This window comes from Myiozetetes cayanensis, unplaced genomic scaffold (genome assembly GCF_022539395.1).
Source record: "Myiozetetes cayanensis isolate MyiCay16 unplaced genomic scaffold, myiCay2020 scf1, whole genome shotgun sequence".
Classification (NCBI taxonomy): Eukaryota; Metazoa; Chordata; class Aves; order Passeriformes; family Tyrannidae; genus Myiozetetes; species Myiozetetes cayanensis.
In genome coordinates, this window is record NW_026086604.1 from 119,643,618 (window position 1) to 119,668,956 (window position 25,339).

General features: G+C 36.4%; 1 long non-coding RNA gene across 1 annotated transcript; it reads right to left on the reverse strand.

Moving 5' to 3' along the window:
- Positions 1 to 412: 412 nt before the first annotated feature.
- LOC126647452 (uncharacterized) lies at positions 413 to 21,231 on the reverse strand. Its single transcript, XR_007630606.1, has 7 exons — positions 21,130 to 21,231; positions 19,348 to 19,434; positions 18,987 to 19,141; positions 14,280 to 14,462; positions 13,398 to 13,499; positions 8,909 to 9,064; positions 413 to 577 (listed from the first exon to the last, which is right to left on the reverse strand). It is a non-coding gene; the product is annotated as an uncharacterized LOC126647452 (long non-coding RNA).
- Positions 21,232 to 25,339: the final 4,108 nt, after the last annotated feature.

Genomic DNA, 25,339 nt, shown 5'->3' on the forward strand with positions numbered 1-25,339 from the left:
ATTCTGATAGTGAAAATTCAATACTTATCTATGCTCTCAAGCAGCTATTTCTGGAACATAAATCAGTATTTATCCACACAAAAATTATAAAACCAGGATTCCCATGGCATCTTATTAATATACTTCAGCTGTGCTCAAAAGCCAGAGAATGGGACCATCTTTGAGGGCAGAGGCAGCCTTGGAGCTCCCTGTGGGGCACCACGTGCAGCATTGATCTTTGTGAGTGCCTGTTCACCGAGAAGGGAGCTGTGATAGAGCAGCCATCAGACAGCTATGCTTGTTGGATGCTACACTGTCACAGGCATTTACATGGAGATGAAAGCAAAAAGAAATAGAGCATCTGAAACCAGTGCTTACTGAACAGGTATGGGTGGTAAGGGAAATGCCTAATACAGAGTAAGAGAGAGGGAATAAGTTAGAAAAAACAAAAGTGGCTGGTGGAAGCATAACAGAAGCTTTATACCAGATGCCTGGAACTGATTTTTTACTTGCTGAAGCAAAGGGCAAACACACATCAGTTCCTTCATGGTGTTATCCAAGACTTCCTTACTAGTGGGTTTTGGATTGAATTCAAAACCTATAAACAAAGGAAAGCATCATCAGTATTAAGCCTGAATGATTATCTATCCCATTCAGAAGTGTCTTAAAAACTCTTCCATCAAAATTTTCCTCCTCCCTGGACATGTCTAGTCCTCAGTGTTGGCTTGTAGCCTGGAGCATCTTTCGAAAGTACACACTGAAATAAAATAACCCATGTATATCTGGTGGTTATTTATAACTAAAAGCGTTACATCTATTTAATCTGAGCCAAAATTGCACAATTATTAGTAATAAGGAGGGCACCACACCTCTAGTGCAGTTTCTGTGGCACGTCATATTATTACAAAATGAATAACATTTTAAATTGTCTAACCCTAGATTCTATTCTCTGAGCCCAAAATAAACCTAACTTTTGATGAATTTGCTGAAAATACAGGAACAAAAGTCCCAACAAGCATACACTGCCCTCTGCAAGCATGCAACATATCTGTCTCCCATGTGTAACACAATCCTCTAAATAAGTCAAAAGACTGAAAACATGATTTGTTTTATCTCTGGACTGTAAGACAACTGATACAATCGTTTCCATGAGCTGAAATACTTCCTTGTGAAAAACACTAGCACTGGGGTATTATTAGGGTTTCTAATATTAATTTTCACACAGTGCAAGGAAAATATAGATACATCTATTGTGACTGTATCTGTGCAAAGCTGATAGTTCATGGCATAGAACTACTTGATGTTCCTTCCAAAGATGACTAATACTAAACAGTACTACTGCCAGTACAAGTGTTTCCAACAATATTCAGTGAAAACAAAAAAAAAAAAAAAAAAAAAAAGAAGCTGTTTTGACCTCCATAAAGATGTAAATTCTACTTTTTTCTCATATTTTTTTTTTTCCAAGGGAAGGAGCAAGACAGTAGAGTTGGTGTCCCTGCCCATGGCAGGGGGGATAGAACTTAGATAATTTTTAGGATCCCTTCAAACCCAAACAATTCTATGAAGACTTACAGGACTTTTGTACTCTTATTTATCTGCCTTTTACCTAATAGCTCCAGATGTTTTACTCAGTTAAGGCTGCATGATTTGAAATTATGACAGGAGGAAAGATGAGGGTGGCCAAACACACAGGTTGCAGAGAGGTTGTAGAATTTCCATGGCTCTGGACAATCTGGTCTAACAAATACAGTTTGGGGCAGTGGGGGTGGATTATTTCAGAAGGTTCCTTCCAGTTGCGATGATACTGTCAAAGTTCTTCATATTTTTTTTTTTTTACAGAGAACCCCAATTTCCCTTGTGCACTCTGCAGAGGTTATCTTAACCATGCTTACCCTGGGATATTTTGTATGAATAGTCAGGAATGGTCTCAAATATTGATGATTTCTTATAAGTAGCGATGTGGAAAGCTGTCATTTTATTCCAGTTATGTTTTACAAACAGCCCACCATCTATTTAAAATGTTGAAATGGTGACAAAAGGATTTCAGAAAAATGAATGTATCTTCTTTAAAGAAAGTTAATGTTTAAGTTATGAATAATCTCTTTTTCAATTGGGATATGTGACATGACATAAAACCCAAACTAGCAGTATTTGGCACATTATACTTTGATTGTTCTGTGTATGCAATTCCCAGCAAAGGAATGAATGTATGCATGAATGCATGTTCAGAGAGCTTCAGCATGGAAAGGTAAGGTAAAAATTTATCATCCATTAGAGTAATCTTCAAACTCATGAAATTCTAGATGTAAAATTTGAATAGACTGCCATAACATTTCTTCTTTGTTTAGTCTTGTTTGAAATACTCCAGAAAAAATAATTTCACAGTTTATTCACTTGCATCAGGGAAACCTCAGGAAATCATTCTCCAGTGAGTAGAGGAACTGAAGCAAAGCAAGGACCAGGATGAAAGAAGGAAAGCACCTTATAAGGACTGTTCTTTACCCATAAAGACATTTGTCTGTATGTCCATACACACATTTGTTTTTCAAGCAATGACAGTAATCTAATAATATTTTTCCAGTCCTTTATATGATGCAATCAAAAATCGATGGAAATCTCTGAATAGAATGTATACTCCATACTTTATATAATTTCTTGTTAAATGCTTGCTTTTTGTTGGTGTCAGCTGCCTTAGAGCTTAAAAGAATACTCTTAGATGTGCTTGTTCTTGAAAGCTTTACAAATTATAAAATCAACTAATAATATCCACTCACTCTCATTTAAAAAACCAATTTTCTATCTGTACACAAAGTAAAAAACTAATTGTTAAATTTTTTATTCATTCAGTATTTTCCATTGATATTTTTCAGAAAAAATCAGAAATATTTACTGAAATAGTTAAACATCCTATCTTGTGAAGACAGACAGAATTCTACGACCACAGAAGACTCAGACTCTTTTGTTATAAAAGAGGAATATAAAGTAGCCACTAAGAAAAAAGAAGTATCTTTAATCAAAGTATGTGCTTGAAAGAGCTAGCGTGTAAATGTTTCACATTGTAAACACAGGAACTTGGTGTGTGAAGGCCTCCTAAACCCCTATACCGTTCATAAGAGATACCCAACAAATTACATGTAAAGGACCATTCCTGTTGAAGGCTCTAACAGCAACCTTTGCAATATAGGAGTTTTGTTTTGAAGTGCTTTAGACATCCATTTTTGCCTACAGAAGTCATTGGATTTTTCTTTAAATCATTAACTGAAGGCAACAAGACAATAAATCCATTAATTTACAAGCGGGCTTTTTGATTTATCCATTCTCTCTTCTCGTTGTCACTAACTGGTAAGTCATAAACAATAAAGAGCACCCACCTCATTCTCCAAAATAGCTTTGAAATTTGAAGATTTACTAAACATAGAATGATTGTCTATTTAAATCTTCAGTAATTTTACCGTACCAGCCAAGCACCATAAATCACTAGTGACATTGGCTAACAAGGGTTTAAGAGTTGGAACATGCAGTGTAATAAATTTCCAGACAGTTAAAAATCACTATAATTTTATTCTAATGCATTATAGATTGCCTGTAATGTCATCCTGGCCGGGGTGACCCATTTCTAATTTTGAACAGCTGTTCAGCTCGGGAGTTAGTTAATGATTAAATATAAATTGCCTGATTTATTAGTCTGAATGGCTGAGCTTCCAGGTCAATGCTATATAGACAAAATCATCAGTCTTGATGCTTTTCAGAAGTTAACTGTCTCCTGTTCTAGTCAAAAAGAATTTACTCTCAGAGGAAAAGGCCTGACATTCTCAATTAATCCTTTAAAATATTTTCCCCCTTAATTTACACAATAAAATCACTAATAAAACTTCAAATTTTGGAGACAAACTTCTTTTAACAATGTGTAAATCTTCAAATCCAGGACTTGGACACTAGCTATGGGTGAAGGCTGTTGACTTCCACAGACCTTCCAGAGGATCTGGAGGTCTGCAATGTCAGGCCAATAGGGAGCATCTCATGGGGCAAACAAAAATTTTCATGTGCAGGTAGTACATCACCTTCACTGGTTTTCTCCCAAATAAGAGATTATTTACATATTTTTCATTTCTAGCATATTAATTTCAAAATTAGGTAAAAAACCTGATCTGTTTTAATTGCACTGGGTTTTCTGGATAGCTTTATACTCTTACAATAATTTTTTCCAAACTGATTTCATCTTGATTTCTAGCCTCTGCTGAGAGATTTGCAGAAACAAGGATATTCACACTCTGGTCTTAGAAAGCAAGGTCACAAGGATTTTAAGAAATTCAACTGAAAATATTTGTTCAGACTGGCTTGGGAACTCACACAGTAGTGTGAATATCCTTTGTACTTTGTATTTCCTGTCATATATATAAATTTGTCCAAAAGGACGTTAAAATTCTACGTGTTGAATTGAGAAAGCACGATTTCTGTAAAGATCTAAGAGAGACTCATTGCTCAGCAATGCTGGCAATGCTGTGGCTGACTTGAATGGTTACTGGCCGTTAAAGAGGCATGTGTTAGCTTTAATGATGTTTGTCTGCAAATAAAGCTAATAACCACACTGAAATATATATAATTTTAACATAAATACATTTCATTCTTATTTCAAAATTAATAGTTTCTGTAAAAGAGGAAAAAAATGAAAGCAATCAGCAAATATCTGACTGGTGCCTTCCACTTATTTACAATCTAAAGTGCAATAGGGGCAGATGCAGGGCTACTCCATCCTGACCCAGAGAATTATTCAGTCTTTCTGCTCATTAACTAGAAGCTGCCCAGGCTGTCACAATGTGTTCACAGTTGTATATAACTGTGGTGACTTAGTTATCAAGATTTTTCTCCAGCAATCATGCCAAAATCAGTTTCTCAGCAATACCTGATTTTTAGAAAATAAAATTATGGTACGGCACATTTTACTTCTCAGGATTTTGTTGCGAGTTTATCTGTGGTTTGAGGTTGTTTGGTTGAGTCCTTTTTTAAAATTTAAATGATTTCTAATAATGGTCACCCTGTCACCTTTGTCATCCCTCTCCTGCCCTGCACCTCCCCAACATTTTTTTTCCACACAGTCTTCAAAAATTTAAGTTTAACCTCATTCTCAACAAAATATTCTAACTATTAAAAAAATCACACTAGGATAAACATTCAGGCAAAATTTTTTGACATCAAGTCAGTTGACCAACCTGTTGGCTAGCTCAGTAATTTTTTTGTTCAGTTCACATCATCTTGACATTGGACTTTGTCTTCAACAGTCTTGTCAATTGGAAATGTGAGCTTACACAGAAAAGGGATAGTATACTATACTAAATAGTATAGTTTAAAGCTTGTTTTGGAGGGTTTTGCTTATTTTTAAATTATTATTATTTTTATTTTAAATAATGTAGTTTAATGACAATAACTGTAGACAGCACCTTAAAGTCTCAAGGATGCAAACTTTAGAGGAAAGGTTTTGCTGTATTCTGTATTCTTTCTGCAGCTCCTGGCACAATATAACTACTCTAACAACAATATAGGCCGAAACAATGCAAAGCCAGAGTTATTATTTTCATTCTGTATATAGGCGTGGTGACATAGGATGATTCATCAATTTGTTCATGGGCAGACAGAATGGCTAGTGGCAGAAAACAGGCAGATCTCCTGCATGCTGATCTGTACCTTGGCCAGAGACCCTTAACAACACTTCTATGCACCCTGTTCAGAAGGTAGTAACATGCCCCTGCTTTGCTTTCAGGGTTTTCATACTGCACGTACCTCAACACAAGTTGCCTCAAACTGGTTTATTTCTGTAGAGTAACTACATAGCTAACAACAGTGAGTTCCACTTTAGGACAAAATTTTCCTATTTCAGGTTTAATGAAAGAACTCCAACAGCAGTAAGGAGTGCATACCTCCACAAAAGCTGGGTGGTTTTGCAGGATCAAAGATTTAGATCTCTTCTGCCATGTTCGGTGCTTGAATTGGTGGTGTGCAACCAAGAAATTCAAAAGTTATTTATAAATTAAAAATAAGAAGTGAATTGGCAAAGGGGGAAAGTTGCGCCTTATAGATTAATAAAGAAGGTTGACTTGATTTCTTTAGAGATAATGAGGCAGCCATTCCACTTTTTAATGGTGATGGATCTCAAACTGAGAGACTAATGAGGACCTATACTAAATAAGGGCACCTCACAGAGGTGGGTTGTAAGTAAAATTTCATCAGTCTAGCATTCAAGGCATAAGAAGAATGAACACAGTAACTGCTCTCTACTCTTTTTTAAAAGAGAATTATTTCTAGACATCTCAAGTTTGCCTGCATGATAACATAGATCTGACTATTGTTCAAATACTTTCATCCATCAAAGGCTCAGGTAGTAAAGATGAGAGAGTGAGACAAACAGTAAGGAATGTCCCAACATCTCCATGGGATTTTTTTTTTTTTTTGATGCATAATAGTCTCCTATATCAGAGTACTTCTTATCCTATGATTTTAGAATAGGAAAGTTGTCACTACAAAACACACCATTCCCTTTTGTTACTCTTTCATAGCACGTAACATAAATAAAGACTTGCAATAGCAGAATTACATACTGCATTTTATACCCCAGCACTACAAATTCTATGGGATAAATCACGTATTTCAAAAATGTTTGTCATTGAGAAAGTTAGTGCCAGTGAACTATGCTCCACAAATCACAGCAGAGAGCCATTACTCTCCACAGCAAGTCTGCTGGACGATGTCGTGGTATAATCCTTTTCAGGCACGGTGTATGTTAAATTCTGTCACATATAAGTATCAATGACTGTAAGGATAAATAATACAAATTGCACCACATCTGCAAAAAGGATGAACTTGCCTCAATTTTTTAGCCTTAACACTAATAAACTTTACTTCCCTCTCTTTTTTTTCTTTTTCTTTTCATAGTCTAGGCATACTTATTGTAATATACATGTGAATGTAAAATCATAATTCTCACAAATATTTTTAGCAGATAACTAGTCTCATGAAGAACGGAAATCTGATTTATTTTCACTCAAAATACTCATAAAATAATTTTGAAGATATACATTATAAATTATAAAATAATTGTGAAGAAACAATCTTTTTTTCCTATTTCCTAACCCTATTTTCATTCAATTTACTGTAAATATATAGCAGTTGTTGGACTTTATGTTAAAATTGGACTTGGTATATTAAAATTTTAACATGCGAGGAAGGATTAGTAGGCATGACCATCCACAGAGTATTTTTAATCGTCTTTAAAACTTAAAATGTTTAAAATTACTGCAGTAGTACCAGCCTGTGTATATTTGCCATTAAATAAAATTATTGTAACAATATTTATTATAATGTTGCCCATAGAACCATAGAATAATTTTGGTCAGAAAAGACCTTTAAGATCATTGAGTGCAACCCAGTACTGCCAAGCCCACCACTAAGCCACGTCCCTAAATGCAACATCTACATGTCTTTTAAACACCTCCAGGGATGGTGGTTCATCCTGGGCAGCCTGATCCAGTTTTTGAGAACCCTTTTTGGTGAAGAAAGTTTTCCTAATATGCAGTCTAATCATTCTCTGACACAGCATGAGGCCATTTGCTTGTTATTCAGGAGAAGAGACCAACTCCCACCTGACTACACCCTCCTTTCAGACAGGCAGCAAGAAGGTCCCTCGCGAGCCTCCTTCTCTCCAGGTTAAACACCCCCAGCTCCCTCAGCCACTCCTCATATGACTTGTGATCCAGACCCTTCACCAACTTTGTTACCCTTCACTGGACACTCTCCTGCTCCTCAATATCTTTCTCGTCGTGAGGGGCCCAAAACTGAATATAGGACGTGAGGTGTGACCTTAGCAGTGCTGAGTACAGGGGGGCAATTGCTACTTTGATCCTGCTGGTCACACTATTTCTGATAGAGGCCAGGATGCCATTGGCCTCCTTGGTCAGTTGGATACACTGCTGGCTCATGTTCAGCCTGCTGTCAATCTGTACCCCCAGGTCCTTTTCCATCAGACAGATTTCCAGTCATACTGCCCCAAGTCTGTAGCATTGCATAAGTTTTTTGTGACCCAACAGGTTCCAAGTGCAATGTATGAATCTCATACATTAGGCCACATCCAGCTCTCCAGATCCCTCTGCAGAGGCTTCCTACTCTTCATCAGATCAACACTTCCTCCTGACCTGGTGTTGTCTGTGAACTGACTGAGGGTGCACTCAATTCCCCATCATTTCTCATTTAAAGACATATTCTGGAACCCATGAAAAGTGAAAGGAGATCAGTTTAACTGTACTGCCTAGACTGAAGACTTATTATTTATTACTAACAGCTGGACCAATTATCACCACTGAGAATTGCTGGCCACAAAAACTTCCATATGAAAAATATGTACAACCCTCCTTCCCTCTCTCTCTTTGCCAACAGAAAGAAGCTGATTTATGAGTCAGGGAGCACAGAGCATGCATGAATGCAGGACCAGAGGTCACTAATATCTGATGCTCTGCCTTCAAGTTTATTCTTTAGAAAACTGATAGAGGAAGATAGAAAGAGACAGGTAAATAAATGACTGGAAGGGAAAAGGGCTAAAAACGAACTGAAGAAAAGAGGCAACTTCCCAAAGTCAGTTGGATACAGTCAGCTGACAGCCCAGTTAGAGAGATACAGAAGAATGTCCATATAGTGAGAGTGACTTTCCTTTAACATTACAAGAATTCTTGTGTTTATGGTCTATGTATGCACACAACTAAAATAAGGAATAAGAGCTTTCTACAGGCTGATGGGGTACACAGGATTATCAGCAGCTAAGGTAATTAAAACCTAGGTAGTTGTTGCTAAGAAGTCCTGCATGGTTCATATTTTTCCCAGAAAAAAATACAAATTTGCCTTCTCTTTATACTAATTTAACAGACTTCCTTACACACTTCCTTACCTTTAACATTCAGCCTGACATGAGCCAGCTGGAACAGGTTGCATAGGGCAGGGGTGCACATTACAAAATACTGAAAGAAGAATTAAATGAAGCAGACCGAGAAGTACCATGGCTGGAACACTGGATCTGTTGAAACTTTTCTAGATGTAGAACTCCCTAGAAAAAGCAAAGAATATGGGTGAATACGTATACAGCATTTCATTCTAACTTTAAAAACAGATGACAGCAAAATGCCAATTTTTCATGCTGATTCTGCATATTTTTATCAGCTCATCTTGGTTAATGCTACTGCTGTACATAACATTCCTCCTCGTGGAACATCATGTTGTACATCATGTTCTTTAGCATATGGATTCATACAAGTTTTCAGCTGAGGAAGTCAAGCTGATTTTAAATGTAAGGTTGAACAGTGCAGTTCAAGATAATTGAATAGTGATGAAAATCTATAGACATATTTATTCACTGTTGACCATGTTGTGTATGTTTAGATGGAAAAAAAGGCTGAGCCCAGAAACCAAAGTGGAGACTGTGAAATGCCAGCTGTGACTACATTTAAAAATGTCATGGTTTTGCTCTGGGTCAATTTGCTTTTACACTCGTCATACAATTACTATCAGTTGAGAGAAGGTTTATGCAGACAAAAAGAGACTGGATTGGGAAAAAATGTATGAGTATTTATTAATAACAAGCTAAAACTAAAGAACTATATTCATAATAATTCTACTTAAGTAAAAGGTGCTATGTATTTTGCTTTCATGGAGTTAATGAGTGTCAACTCTGTTAAAAAGGAAAATGCAAAGACAGGAAAGGATCCTGTTCTGTATTCATCAGTCACAGAGTCACAGAATATTCTGAGTTGGAAGGGACCCACAAGGATCAAGTCCAACTCCTAAGTGAATGGCCTGTACAGGCATCAGCTCGTGACCTTGGCGTCATTAGCACCATGCTCTAACCAACTGAGTTAACATTCAGGACCATCACTGACACTTAGGACCATCAGTCTGTAGAGCTCATTCCATCTACTGAACCTTACTAATGAACTTGGCTTCTCATCATCCTCTAACACTTCAGAGGTAGGAAACTGGGCACTAACCATCAGAGGAAATGCACCTGTCAGTCACAGAATATTCTATAGCTGAAGTGGGTGTTACATCCCCAACTTGTTATAATTCTTCTATAATAAACTTTCTTCTAAGATTCACAGGTTGTTTGAAGCTCTTGTTGCAAGCTCTGGTTTGCAAGCTAACTTGCAATTTATTTTTTTTCCTTCTGGCTGCCAGTTCTGTGGAAACTATCAATGGCTTTTGTGTGCATTTGTCTTCATGTTAAGCATTACTTATAGATGCTTTGATCATTTCTAGTCTGACATACAGCTATTAGATAAAATTAAACATGTAATTAAAATTAGCTTACTTCAATCACTCTCAAATATTTTCTTTAAATAACATTTTAAATTCTCTCAGCTAACAAGGAATTACATGGTTTCCATTCCATAACTACAATAAATACATAAATCATTGTTAGTCCAAGTGTATGTAAGCTCATGCACAGCGTACTCTGTTTGGATGTGGCATATGTATAGGTAAGCAGCTCATGGAAATTAGTAACTTCAGTCATCTCACAAACAGAAAAAACCATGACACATTAGATGAGAATCCTATTCCTAGCTGGAACTTGCAAGACACTTGAATGAATAATATTTTGCATCGGCCTATGCAAAGAATTGCACTGTAACTGAGGTTTCAAAGTGAAATAATTGGAGGCTGTTTAGTAGAATACTCAAAAATGGTGACTGTACATTCTTCCTGAACAATAACATGCAATATGGGGGCCCCGAGAAGCAAATACAGAAATGGCCAAGAGGAATAATTTGCCTTAAAAAAATAATTTTGCCAATAATCTTTAGTAAGGAAATGGTGGATTAAGACAAAATTATGTAAGTGCATAAATTTTTTAAGGATTTTCATATATAAAAACTGAATCTCTTCTTGGCATCTTCAAAATTCTGGACTAAGTCACAACTCAGTTACAAAAAAAAAGTCAAAAGCAAGTTTTCCTGAATGACATGTATGCAATAGTTTTTACTATATTAATCTTTTACCACTTGCTCTCTTTAGTGTTCACAAATCACATTTTAGCATACATAATATACACACTGCACAGACAAGTATTTCCTTTTTATTCTTCCACTGAAGTTCATCTTCTTGTAAAATATTACTTGAAAAACTAAATTTCTGTTTTATTTTTGGAATCATAAGATGGTATAGGCTAGAAGGTACTCTCAGCTCAATACTGGGCTAACTTCAAAGTTTTCTTTGGATTCTTCACAATCAGCTCCACATCTTCTTCTTTAAGCTATTAACAATATAAATAAACAGCAATCAAGAAGTATTCATAAAAAGTTCAAATATGTATTATTTTGCATTTATCACTACCAGTGAATTTGACCAACTACAGAGTTATTCACTCAACAATATGAGCTCATAGCTCTGGTGTTTATTATTGTTATGAGTAATATCTACTGGAGAATTAAAAATGACAGCTACAGGTCCTTTAAAAAGTTCATCAGGTGGATCAGCTAGGGTATGAATCACTTATAAAAAATATTTTTACCAGGATCTTCCCACTGTGTAAACAGAATTCTGGTTGAATGTGCAGTAGGAATTTTATAAAGTGATTAGGGAAAATATTCATATTAAATGACAGCATGACAACTGTTGGTCTAACACAGGAACCAGATTACTGCAAAGGAATTGCAACTTTGTCTGTGGTGCAGAATTCTTCCTACTAGGAACTAAGCATAGCAGAGAGAAAAATCGCTGCTAACAACCTTCAGAAAAATTCATGAGGAGAGGAAAGGGGAAGTAAATAAATATAAAAATACAGGATGATTCAAAGTTAGACGTTGACTGAACTTCAAGGTCAACTAAACCAGGAAAGGCGTCTTTGAGATACTGTCAGTCAAGGAACAGAGATGTATTAGTGCTCTTCTCATAGGAACACATTAAAAGAATAAAACATTCCATAAGTTTCAGGGATGACTGCTGTGATTTAAAAATAAGCAAAAAAAACCAAAAACACCTCCCCAAAACACCACTAAAAGGCTATTTTTGTGTCAAAGTGTCTGCACTTAATAAACATACATCATAGAGATTTGTGAAATAAAAACATAAAAACCATGACTCTTCTGTAAAGCTGTCTTTTACTGTAGATACAAGCTTCCTTAGGGCAGATGCATTTTGATCTCAATGGGCAGCTCCAAAGTCACACAGCTAAGGCTGTTTCAGATGGAAGCCAAATATCTGCTAGAGCTGCTGATGGGAGTTTTGGGATGGAGGTCAGAGGGCCCAGAAGAGGAAGTGAGGTGGTAAAAGCTATCTTTGTTTACCCATTAAAACTGCATCAGTAACCCTTCAGAACAAGAAAAAAAATGGATACTACAACAGCAGGAGAAAAAGTAGGGAATTGCTTAAATAAAGAATGAAATTCTCAAATACCATAATTTACAGGTGTCCAAGAGTTTCCAAAGAAGTGAATCTCAGTCATTCTTTTAAATTGTTAATTTAAGAGAAAACAGTAAGAATAATCCCCACACTACTTTGTTTATTGCTTGATGTCTTAAATTGTGAGATTTCAGATCTAAATATTACCAACAAAAAAAGTCTTATGCCAAGTCAAATCTTTTAAAACTAATTAATGCCATAGCCTTCGAAGCTTTGAAGTTTTCTTTGTTAAGTAACAGTAATTAGCTTGCAACAGAAACTCCTTCTACCCACGGTCTCCCAAGATACCATGAGATGTCCTTGTATGAAGAGTGCTTTGTGTTGCGGTTGCTCCATTAAACGAATACTTAAACAAAAAATAATCCCTCTCAAAAGTTCAATAGATACTTGATGGCAAGTATGGTCTTCAATTCAATCATTAACTCACAAGACATTTGTCTGTAAAAGACTAATCAAAGTTTCCAGTTCCATGTGCATGTGTGCACCCATGTGTATATGCGTTTGTGGGCCTTTCGAAAAATCAAAGGAGATTTGATGTTGTTTTTATCACATGTTCAATGACAAACATTAACACAAATAAGCATGAACTTCTAAAGTAATTTCTGGAAGTTATTCTCATACTCCAATAGGCCATTACTCACATAAACACTTGGCATCTATTCCTTGTAAACACCACAGTTAGTTGCTTATATTAACTATAATTTCAGCTTACTAATCTATTGGTTATAGTGTGCCTAGATTGCTTTGAGGAAATTCAATCATTTTGGATAAAGAGTTCATGTGGTACCACCCAAACTATGGAATGTTCTTCAATACATTTTGGGGGAAATAGTGATAATGAGAGCACATCTTTAATCTTTCAACTAAAAGGTGATAAAATCAATAAAATTAAAATATATTAACAAATAAATAAATAAATAAAACTAATGAAATTAGGTGTGCTCAAGATGTTAGAGAAGGAGGCTTATTAATCAAGCAGTACTTACAAGAAGCTTTTTCCTGATGGCTTCCAGTTTTTCTGTAGCTGCTGCTAATTCAGTGTTAGCCTGAGCCAGCACACAACATTTTGGTTCTGCCTCACATTACACCTTGAAAAAGACATACAACATTGGTATATTAGACAGGAAATTGTCTCACTTTATTATAAAAATGATCAGTGACTCCTGATGAAAGACTTTCCAATAATCCTAGTAATCTTTCTTTACATGTATTTGCTTTAGATTCATCTTTCTATGCAAGAGTAGGACACACAGAGATTTCTTTTTTTATTGACTTAAAGACTACAGTAGGTTTTATTATAGTTTAAAGAAAGATGTATTAAGCAGAACTGAATGCACCCTTAGTGGGTCTACTCTCTAACTAAAGTTAATTTACATGTATCACTTTCATGGTTTTAGAATACAGGTGAAAATAAGACAGGCATTCAACTTGAGTAGATGTCAAATAAAATTGATAAGTCTTTTACTAGTTTGTAATTAAATGATAGCATGCTATAATACTAGGATGAATGGAGAACTCCTGCTGCCAGGTGCTTAAGGGAATCGCAAATGATAAGCTCTGTCTTACACTCCAGACAGCCAGACTCAGATGGATGTTTCAAGTCAAACATGTACATCTGGAGAATATTTCCCAACTGTTGCATCATAATGACAACTGAAAAGCCCTAGACAGCTACATTTTTTTTTCCACTTTCTACTAAAAATAAATACATGTGTACATACTGTTAAGCACTGAATACTTCTCACTTTAACTTGTTGTTACATTCTCCTCAGAACACTAAGCTGAGCTTTACTAAAATGATAAAAAAACTCAGTAACAGAAATTCCCCCATCAGGGCCAGTTCAAGAGGGGAACTGATATATTCATACCTCACTGAATTTTACTATATTGATGACCCAGGCACAGAGACCAGCTGCTGCAAAGGATTTTGTACGAACATAATTTGGGTTGAAATCTGCATCTTTCAAGTAATGTTCCTTGATGACTTTCAGACAATTCTGAGGAATATGCTCCTTATCATAGTTGATTAAATCTTGTGAAGAGTCATCAACCTGCAAAGAGAGAAGTTCCAGTATATATTCTGTGTCTGACTTTTAGAAAAGCAGAAGCTAAATCCTACTTTCATCACAAGTGTAAAAGTGGAATCCTCCACTAGCTTATTGTTTTAGAAATGCTATGCATTACAAAGCAAAAATACTATTACCCCAAAAAGCCTGAAATATTCACCCTCACAAACACATTTTGTGATTTTATGATCTCCTTGAGGAATTTGGCAGAGATGATATAAACATAATGAAATGCTCTCCCTGCAGTTTTGTGCTCAGCTCTAAATTCCATGTGTTCCTCATGATGAGAATTAACATTTCCTTTAAATCACCATGAAGAGTGGAGGTACCTACTTTTACCTTCATCTTTATACCTGGGAAGATCATGAAACAGATCCTTCTACAAGTTATCCTAAGGCATGTGGAGGACAGGGAGGGAATTCGAGACAGCCAGCATGGCTTCACCAAGGGCAAGTCTTGCCTGACCAAACTAGTGGCCTTCTGTGAAGGACTGACTACATCAGTGGACGTTTTCTACCCAGATTTCTGTCAGGCCTTGGATTCAGTCCCCCAAATTTTTCTCTCTAATATAAAGAGATATAGGTTTGACAGGTGGATTATTCAGTGGTTAAGGAATTGGCTGGGTGGTCACATCCAGAGAATTGTGGTCAGTGGGCTCAGTGTCTGGACAAGTGGTGTCCTTCAGGGGTTTCATGTCTTCATGGGTGACAGACGGTGGGATTGAGTGCACCCTCAGTCAGATTTGCAGATGACACCAAGGTCAGTGGTGTGACTGATATGCCTGAGGAATGGGATGTTATTTAGTAATGTAGGATAGCAGACAAGGTAAGGGATCTGTACAGAAAAGCTGGGGAATATTAGAACGGTCTTTAGAGGGGAGGCTCCGTAGCCTATGCCATTGCAGCAGGTAAGCTGCAAGTGTTTCATGATCTATGTTCAAATGCCAAAGCTGGAGCTAAACAAGAAACATATGGCAGAAAGAAAGTGAAGATTTTTACTAAGATTTTGGGAGCCATGAACTTATTTTCCTTGCTTCCCCATTTTTCCCCTTTAAAGGGGATTTTCCTTTAGAAGAGGTATAGGCAAATATATGAAATTTGTCAAACTATCCTTCATCTTTTGGCACATTTGCCTCTTTCTTTTAATTCCTCAGTTTCAAGTCTGAAACCATAGGCCTCAACAAGGGAGAGAACGGGAGAAAATATTCTATATGAAAACACTGTACTTCCTTAATTTCAGGTTTGGAAATTAAACAGACATCAGTTAAAAAAGCTTTGTCAAAACACTTATTTTGACTTAACAGAGGCTTAGATCAGCGACTATACATCAGCTAGCATCAGTTTTAAGTGAAACCTGAGTGTCTCCACAACTTTTTGCAACAATTTAATTATCTGTTTAAAAGCGGATTATGATTTCATTGCTACAAATGTATCTCAGAGAATAACTCTGGAGGGTGTTCTGTATCATTGGCAATTATGTTTTCAGAAGATTATCATATTCATTTTTAAAGATACATTGCCTGGGGCTGAAGTCAGTTATATTTGGTTCATTCTTATCCTAGTACCTCATGCTCATCTCACAGGCTCATTTCCTGTCAGGTCTTGCTTAAACAAAGTCTAATTACAGAGAAAGAGGATATTGTGTTGATGAAGATGTTAATATTTGGATCAAGCACTATGCATTGGCAGTAACAAACCTCTGTAAGAAGTTAATATCCTTACAAAACATGTTTCTACAATTGTTGCAGGCATTTTCCATGTACACATTTATTAGATAGGACACACACAGACAGTGTCTGTGGAAATAACAAAGATTAAAAATCAATATGCATTACATTATAAATGACAAGTTACTAATCAAGTTAAATATTTCCTCCATCTCTTGTGATGTAGTTTTTAGGATGTAATTCTCAATGTTTCTTGGTTTGCATCTTAGCCCCAACATATTTTTTAAATTAAATTGACACTACATAGTGCTTCTAATGTGCCATGTTTTTTTTTTCACTAAAAATAAACATCTAATGTAAGTCACACAAGTTGATTATAGTTCTGTCTCTCTTTTTTCCTAATGCTTATTTATGCTTTGCTTGCTGATGCCCAAAGAAAATATGCAACAAGATAATTGTTTTTTAGGGGAGGAAAAAATAAACGGAACAGATTGCAAATAAGCTTTAGGACAGTATTTCTCAAATCTACTACATCTCAAAAAGGGAGAAAGGAGTTTGTCATCCCTGTTTCTGGAAGTTTAGTCCCCTTCATATAAATACTGCTACAGTATAGAGCTTTTGAATGATGGCTAAATTGTTAGAAAACAGTGTGCCCTTTGCAATCAGATCATGAGTAGAGTGGCTCAAATATATCAAGCAAATAAAGAATGTACTTCAGCTGAGGGAGGTAAATAAAAAAAAAAAGCTAGTCAGTCTGGATCCATCTTTGTTCCTAATCCCCAGCTAGTGTCACTATCACACATATACCTGCTTTGCATAATTTCTTCCTTGAAAGAGGTAGGTCCTGTTTTAAAAGGCAATGGCATATCCACCTTCATCTGTAAACCACTCTGGCAGTATTCAGAGCACACAAATGGCTGGTAAAATGACAGTAGTGTAACTGCCAGCAATTTTACAACCATATCAATATCATGCTTATGGTAAGACCCTTGTTTATTACTATACAGGTATATAACTCTGCAACGTTTTTGGGAAATCCAGAGTGATCTCACTTTTCCTATGAGTATGATCTAAACTGACTTCCATTCTTAGGTATTCTTAAGATTTCATTCCAAGTCAGTACCTTCAAGGCATTTATTTGCTTAATGTTGTAAAACTCAAAAAGCTCTTGTAAACTCCAGTTTGAAATCTATAGAACAGGAAAGCAAAAGTAATTTTAAAGTGTGACACATTTTAATCAATTACGAAGAGTCTTTACAACCTACTTAGCTGGAAGATGTATTCTCATTTTCTGGGCTTTCTTTCTTTTAGTACCAATATATTATAGAAGATTAGTATTTAGAAACTATTGTCAGCCTTATGAAAGAGTTTTATGTTGTTGTAGCACAAAATGACACGTTAACTGCCATTAAAAACATTTCAGAAGTGCAATAAAGCAATGGACAGTGGAGTAGAGTAATCAACAGTGTCATGTGCTGAACTTCATCCTGGAAACAAGGTGACCCAAAGATGTGATTATCTCACAATAATCATTCTATGTGTTTCACCTAGCTGCTTAATGAACTATTTGTGGTAAGGGCGCATTTTGGTCATCCAAATCCATCAGAAGCATATGGAACCAACACAGGAAAAGCATCACTGAAAAGCGGTTGGAAGGTAGGATGCTGAGCTGTTGGATCCCTTTTGTGCAAGTTTAACTATTTGTGCTATTTGGAGTTTAAACTTCATGGCAATTTTTAAGACCTATATAAGACATGGATCAGCAAAAGGATGAAGTCCACAATTAATATAATCCAGAGAAATAAAAAGGTCCTGATTCTCTCTTCATTTATGTTGGTAGCAAAAATCGCTTTTCCCTCAAAAAATTAGGATCAGACACAAGGTCATTAGAAAGGTATTGTGTCATTTAATAATAAGTAATTAAGAAAGAAAACAGGGGAAAATGAGAGACTATTTTGATTGCTCTTACAGTATAGTCTCCTGCTCAGTATCTGGAAACTGTTTACAAAATTCTTGGCAACTTGAAGTTTCTACAGCTCAAAACCAGGCATTAAGAACTATTACAAATCATTTAAGAACTTTTCTCTGCAGTATTGATAAATGGCACAATGTACATCAGATTTTGTAGCAAAATGAGCCCTTCAGACTTTAAAGGCAGAGAAACTTCAGTTTACATCATTCCATACTGCTGGTGCTTTATTTCAAAACCATGCTTGTAACAGTAGATGGAAATTTAAGAGTCCAGGTGAAATTATGTATTTCTATTCATTCTGTGGTGAAGACTAACCCCTGTAAACCTCTGTGTTTCCAACATGGATGTCTTTAACTGAACTGAGAGCAAAAAGGCTGAACTGAGAGCAAAAAAAGGAGATTCAACACTGATGACATATATTATTAGGAACGCTATTATAATCTTAAGATTCAAGGTTTGCACCTTGCGATATTGCGAGATGCTGGAATGAACTTCTGTATCAATTGAGTTGTTCAATTTACCTAGAGCCTCAAAGCCTTTAGAAATCTGAAGTGCTAAGAGATGACTCTTTGACCTTTACTGTATTACAAATAGGTCTGATTCTCAAGATCCACATCCATTAAATGCTTGAACGAGCTCAGTATTTATTGTTCTTTCATTTCATTAAAACAGCTAAAAGGTTGGGAAAAGGCATAATGTAAAGAAAGGTCAAGTGGTAATCACGGTGTGAAACGCTGTTACATGTGTAAGTATAATAATTCTTTAGACTTTATGCTCCCTGGAGAGGAAGTTGTTCAAAACTCTTCCCCTAAGAAGGTTTATTTTGTGCTAAATATAGTTCAACACCAGAAAATAGGGGAATTAGACTGACCTTTAGCTCCTCTGCATCTGCAATGGCCTTTTCTTGGTTCACTTTCCCAGTCTGAAAACCTATCTTAGCAATCAAAGCTTCAGTATCTTGATTTTTCAGTTGCAGTTCCGCCTCTTGAGAAGGAAGCTTGGATTTTTGATCTTCTACCTACAGGGCTAAAGATGATACATTATTCAGGTCATTAGCCATAGTTCTGAAACCCAAAAGCTGAAGTCAAAACAAAATTCATGTTTTGTGGGTCTCTATCAAAAGCGTTGTCTTTTCATTTTTTAGTTTTCATTTGTACCTGACAGAATTTTATTGACATTAAAAATTTAATAATGACAGCCTAACTGCTCCCGTCAGGGACCCCACAGCTCACCCGAAGTGCTCAGGTGTCTGTCCTGCTGCTCAGCTTGTGGTTGTAACCAGGTGTCTCAGGGGTGCAAAAAAGGCACAGCTGCAGCACCTAGCAAAGGCAGAAGGACATTACTGAATATGTTTAGTATTCACTCTGGGCTGATAATTCCAGCAGAGGTTTGCTGGAAGGTTAAGACAATGTCAGAGACTACTGAACGAAGACTACCTGTTAGTCTGCTGAAATAGCAATTTATTGCCTGCCAGTAGAGAAACATGTACCAAAATATCCAGTGACAATATCTTTTCACATATAAAAGAATTGTTTCAAGTAACTGGGGGTTTGGCTTGTTTTTTGTTTTTCTGCAATCTCTCCAAGCATTTTATCTGACAGTTATTCATGATAACAGGCTATATTTTAACCAGAGGGATTTTATTAACCTAATCTGCTTAGAGATGATAAGACAAAGTGAAAGACAAATGTTAGAGGGCTTACACTTCAATAATATCAAAGGTCTTGAGGACTCTTCTGATTTGGTGGCCTCCTGAAATCCTACAAAATCTACAAAATTACCCTTTTAAAAATTTGACCATTTTGAAATGAGAAGACAAAGCTGTAATACTGAGTTGTAACAGATCCCAAATCTCTCCACTCACTTTATTTATCAATTTATTTGAGCTGACTTTATGTCTTTTTCTTTATGAAAAATACTAAACAGTGCTGCATTTGATATTCTTGTGTAGAACTCCTCAGTGCAGGGTAAAAAAGCCTCACTGTTTAACTGCTTGGCTAGTTGGGAGCTGTGGGTCTGTCAACCAGCACAGCATGCAGCACTTGAAATTGTCAAATTGCCATTTGGTCATCACCAAATTAAAACTCAGAGAAAAAGAGCATTTCAATAATTTACTATCATGGGATACCTTATTAAAAACAGACTTTAAAACCCAGCCACTCTTTTCTGTTGACTATTTTTTTTGCAGCTGACAGAATGGGAATAAGCCAGCCAGCTCCAATTATTAACCTCATGCAGTAGCATCAAGATGCAATGTTATGCAAAGACTGCAAATGAGAATTTCATTTGCATAGAAACACACAGATTTTTTATTTTTAATTATGAAATCACTGGATTATTGCTTATCTTCAGCATTGGCAAAAAGGGTTATGAACATGTGAGTGGGTGGGGTGGCAGAAAGGCTTCCAAGCAGTTTCCCCTCCCTTCTGTCTTCGTGGACTGACCAACCATAAATGAACTGTAAGCAGAAGCACTAACTGGGGACTAAGTGGCACTAGCCTTACAAGGACGTGACAACAGCTGAGGGAAAGGTTTTGTACTCATTCCTCCTGCTTTCATTACCCCTCAGCTTGTCACTGGCCATGCACAAAACCCTCACACATGGAACTGCATCTTCTCTATCCACGGGTTTAGCTTTTACTGTAGCTCCACTATATTATCCCTCCCTCCAGACTTTGTCCTTGCTTAAATGGATGGTACCCTCTTTCCAGAGACAGCTAAACACCTCCAAGAGCTTCTTTGCAAAAAAAAAAAAACAAAAAACCAAAAAAAAAACACCCTCACAAAGTCCAGTTTTCTCCAACCATTTTGCATACAAATTAATTAATTTTGCACTGGCATTCATTAAGTCTTGAATCACAGAATATGCTGAGTTGGAAGGGGACCATCAGGAAGGATCACTGAGTCCAACTACCAGACCTGTGCAGGACACCCCAACAATCCCACCATGTGGCTGAGGGCATTGTCCAAATGCCTCTTGAGCTCTGTCAGGCTTGGGGCCCATGACCACGTACCTGGGGAGCCTGTTCCACTGCCTGACTACCCTTTGGGTGAAGAACCTTTCCCATCACCACAGAAGCTCAGTGCTTCAACATACTCATGTATTTTTGGATAAATACTCCTAACAGCTAAAACCAGAGATTTAGTCAGTTATTATACCACTATATGCAGGTATACTAACCTATGAACTTTCTGCTTTACCTCTGGAAATCCTGTCTAAGAGAAATCCTATATAGGTTAAAGAAACACAATGAAGTGGTTGCTGTAATCACACTGGTTCCCACATACTTCATATATCATCAAATTGCTCTTTGGAGTGGACTGCATTCTTGCCATTAACTTCAGATTGAACAGGACTGGACATCATGATTTAGATTTTTGAAGTTTTACAAGTCACTGCTTATCTGTGCTTGTCAAAATCAGTGATAACTAACAAATTGTTATGAGGGTAGGATTTAGACCACTGTGGAGTGCTTCTGAAAGTTGAGTCTCTACATACCATAAAATGCCAGAAAATCAGCAACATTTCTATGCTGAATTGACCTCTCAGTTTCAAGGGGTATCTGACCAGAAAAGTAGTTATAACTAAATGGCGTTCAGATTCACTCCAAGCTGTGTCAGTTGACACTTCCTCACGTGCCACACAGACATCCAGCCACCAAATATAACTCCAGTTCCAAGCTTATCTCAGCATGCTGCAGAAAAGATCCCAGAGCGTTCCTGTGGCTCTGGGCGGGCTGTGCTGGGTGCCACACAACACCACATGAGGTTTCTCTCTCATCATAGGGACAAAAATGCAGCTATGAGACTGGAAATTTCTTTTGATGCACTGTGAAAATCAAAACAGGCTAGACACATTTAAAATAGCTCCAAATGGTCATTTAGGCATGTATTTCTGAGCAAAATGCAGAGATAAAATGCCTGTCTTTATTTACCTCTGACAGCAAGAAGAAAGGTAGTTCTAGGATTATAGTTCAAAGGTCCTTTTTCTAAATTTTTTGAGTACTGAACTAGCAAATACAGAGTATACTTCCCCAGAATAAATATGAAATAAGAAACCCCCAACATTAATTTTTTTTTTGCTTTAAAGGATCCTATTCACTTATATTTCTACAATACATGCATATATGTGCCTTAGCAAGAGTACTGTATGCAAAATTAACAGGGAAATACTTAGAAAACCCATTTAACTCCACCACTGTAACTAACTTTCATTTTGTCCTCTATGACTTCCAGCATACTTAAACTTTATAATTTGTGGAGTCACATCTCCCTCATTTTAATGATTATTTATTGCATTCTGTACAAGACGAACACAGTTCAATTAATCAAGGGAAGCCTAAAAATCAATTAATATGAATTAAATGAGCTACACCAACTCTTTGGAAAGTCACACATAATTTACCAAAGCATTGTCAATAATGCTTAGGGAACTTTGGGAAAATTGCTCATGAGTGGTTGTTGATGCAGTTAGATGTTTTAAGCCTACATCATTAATATTACAATCAGGTTGATGCAGAAAGACTTGCCATTTTTCTCAGTAAGAAAACTCATTATTTTCTTGTGACTTTTAAGAGCTAGTTTAGAAGAATGCTTATTTCACCTATGATTACAAAAACAGAAATTAAAACAAGAAATAAATAAAGAATGATTTGCATTTAGGGAAAACAAATAAATTACTTTACAAATAAAAAAAAATCAGAACATCATTAGTTGAAGCAAAGTAGCATAAATTCATCTTTAAAAAATTGTTTGTAAAAGCAAGGCTAGTCAGCAGGAATAGATATTTTATGCAGATTTGAGCAGCATTTAGCTTCCAACTGAAATTGTGTTTCAGCCTTTTTCTCCTTTTTTCATTGTTTGTGACACATACACACCCTGCAGTACAGCTCTTCCCAGTGAAAGACAACCTCCTTACACATGATCCTTATGAGAGGTCTCTACTCAGCAGCCCTGAAAAGCCCTCTAACAACAGTCTCATTTGTAAATCAGTGAGGGACGAAGTGGGTTCCGGTAGAGCTGGAAGTGGCCCGAGACAACTTGTCTCAATGGGGCAAAATAACTATTGTTATCGAGCTTAACAAAATGGCACAGCATGGGAGACACGCTGAGCCAGAGAGCAGCTGGTTGTAATTCACACTGGTTTTCAGAAAACACTAATCGTTCCCGAACAGACCTCTTTGAGGATTGGTCTTCCCTGCATTTTCAATTTGTCACTTTCTCTTATGATAAGGTCAGCGGTGACAGCACTTCCTGACATTAACAGCTGTGGCTTTTAAAAGGGTCATTGTGGAACTACTAATTGCAGTAATTTCATTAGCATAAATTATTTATTCTGCCATTCATTTATCTCCAGGATTTTTTTTTTTTTTTTAATACTACATTGTACTTTTCAATATATGCCCATTCAGGGTTGTAGGCAAAGGAAATTATTATTGCTAATTTAGTTTTCTTGATTGAAAAAAAAGCAAACAAAAAAGAGTTGATACAGTAACAAAATCTGATTTAACCACAATTCTCTAGAAACCATAAAGTAGCTTGAAGCCAGTAATGAAGCTTAGACTGGTACAAATCAAAACCATTTGTTAGTCCAAAAGACAACTGAGCATTAAATCTATATACATTCTGAAAGAAAATATAACAGGTGAAGTCTGTTTGTTCTTATTCAATCTCTCTACTCTAGGCCCTGGCTGACTGACTCTAAGCATGCAAAAAAACCCCAAGGCAAGTTATGAGTAGTTTAAACAGGAATTTTGCCTGCATCCTCCCTATATCTTTTCTCAGGACGTATAATAGTCATCACTATCATACATATAAATCTTTGCAGATAAGTTGAGCTAGCTGAAACATGTCATGCAAAGAGTAAAAAAGACCAATGTCACTAAAAATGAACACATCTCAAGGGCAGTTATCAAAACTGAGAAAAAAAGCCAAACCAGAAGAAAAGGCAAGGGGAGTGGGTGGGCAGGCAGGGGGGAGTTTGAGGCAAGGGGAGAAGGCAAAAGTATTACTCCAGGCTGCTTCTTTGCCACACCACATTCTGTAAAGTATTTTGGAATATGATAAACTAAGCACATAATTAATTTATCCTTGGTATGCTCAACAGTGTATGCTGTTTGGTGCTAAGCAGCAGAGAGGCAGCATAAAACACAGCAAAAATAAAATACTCAGAGGAGATGTACTTGGCTGTTATTTTCAAGAGGTGAATTAAACAACCCTGATTCTTTTATTCTAGACTCAGTGTTAATGTCTGAAACCAGCTGAAAGTAAGAAAGGGAGGTTACCTGTCATATTGAATTTGGACACAGATTATTTTAAAATACTGTAGATTATTTTAAAATACTGTAGATCACGTTTTATATCAAATGAGGTATAAAGGCATCTTTGTAGATTTGTTAAGCTCGGTACACAGATTTCAAAGCTGCTACACCCTGTTCTTTTCTTGTGCTCTTTTAAAATTATGTTCAGCAATTTGAGTACTGAAACAGAAGAGGGCTCTTTTCCTCTCTTCTCTCCCAAGAAATCAAAGACATCAGAATTGATTAAATTTCTGATACTCTCTATTTCCCTTCAAATACCTCTGAACTCACTGTTTCTTTTCCTTAACCCACACATTTACCAATGTCCTTCCAGGTGAAAAGGATCTCACAATGTCTATTTTCAACAGGCACCATAATTAGGGAGGATCACTTGTTCTTCCTGTTCAGATACTTTCACACAGGGAAAAAGGGATGTTCACAATACCCTTCATCAAGCATACTGACACTGTAGTTCACCATCTCCCTGCTGACCTCAATCTACCCCACTTCTTTTCCTGGATAAACTGTATATTCCAGAAAAGTAATAGGTTTGAAGATAAAGAGAGAGAGAAAAAAAACATAAAACTTGAAAACCAAAAACTTCCTTCTCAACTCCCACAATCACTGTGAGTTTTTATGATTTTCCCTCACCGTTTAAACCCAGAAATTTCCCAGTTTTTGCCAAAGCAATTTAAATAAGATATCGTATTTGTAATGGACTCTTAAGGGAAAAAAATCATTAGCTTAATTTCCAGGTACCCTAATTAAAAACAATCTGTAATATTGTTAAACATCAATAAACAAAAAGTCCCCAATCAATTACTATTGCTCTTTTTTTTGAAACCGTGAAAAGGAAAATTAGGAGCTAAGAGTCAATTGTGTCAAAATAGTCAGTAATAGACCTCACCTGCTGATCAATCATACA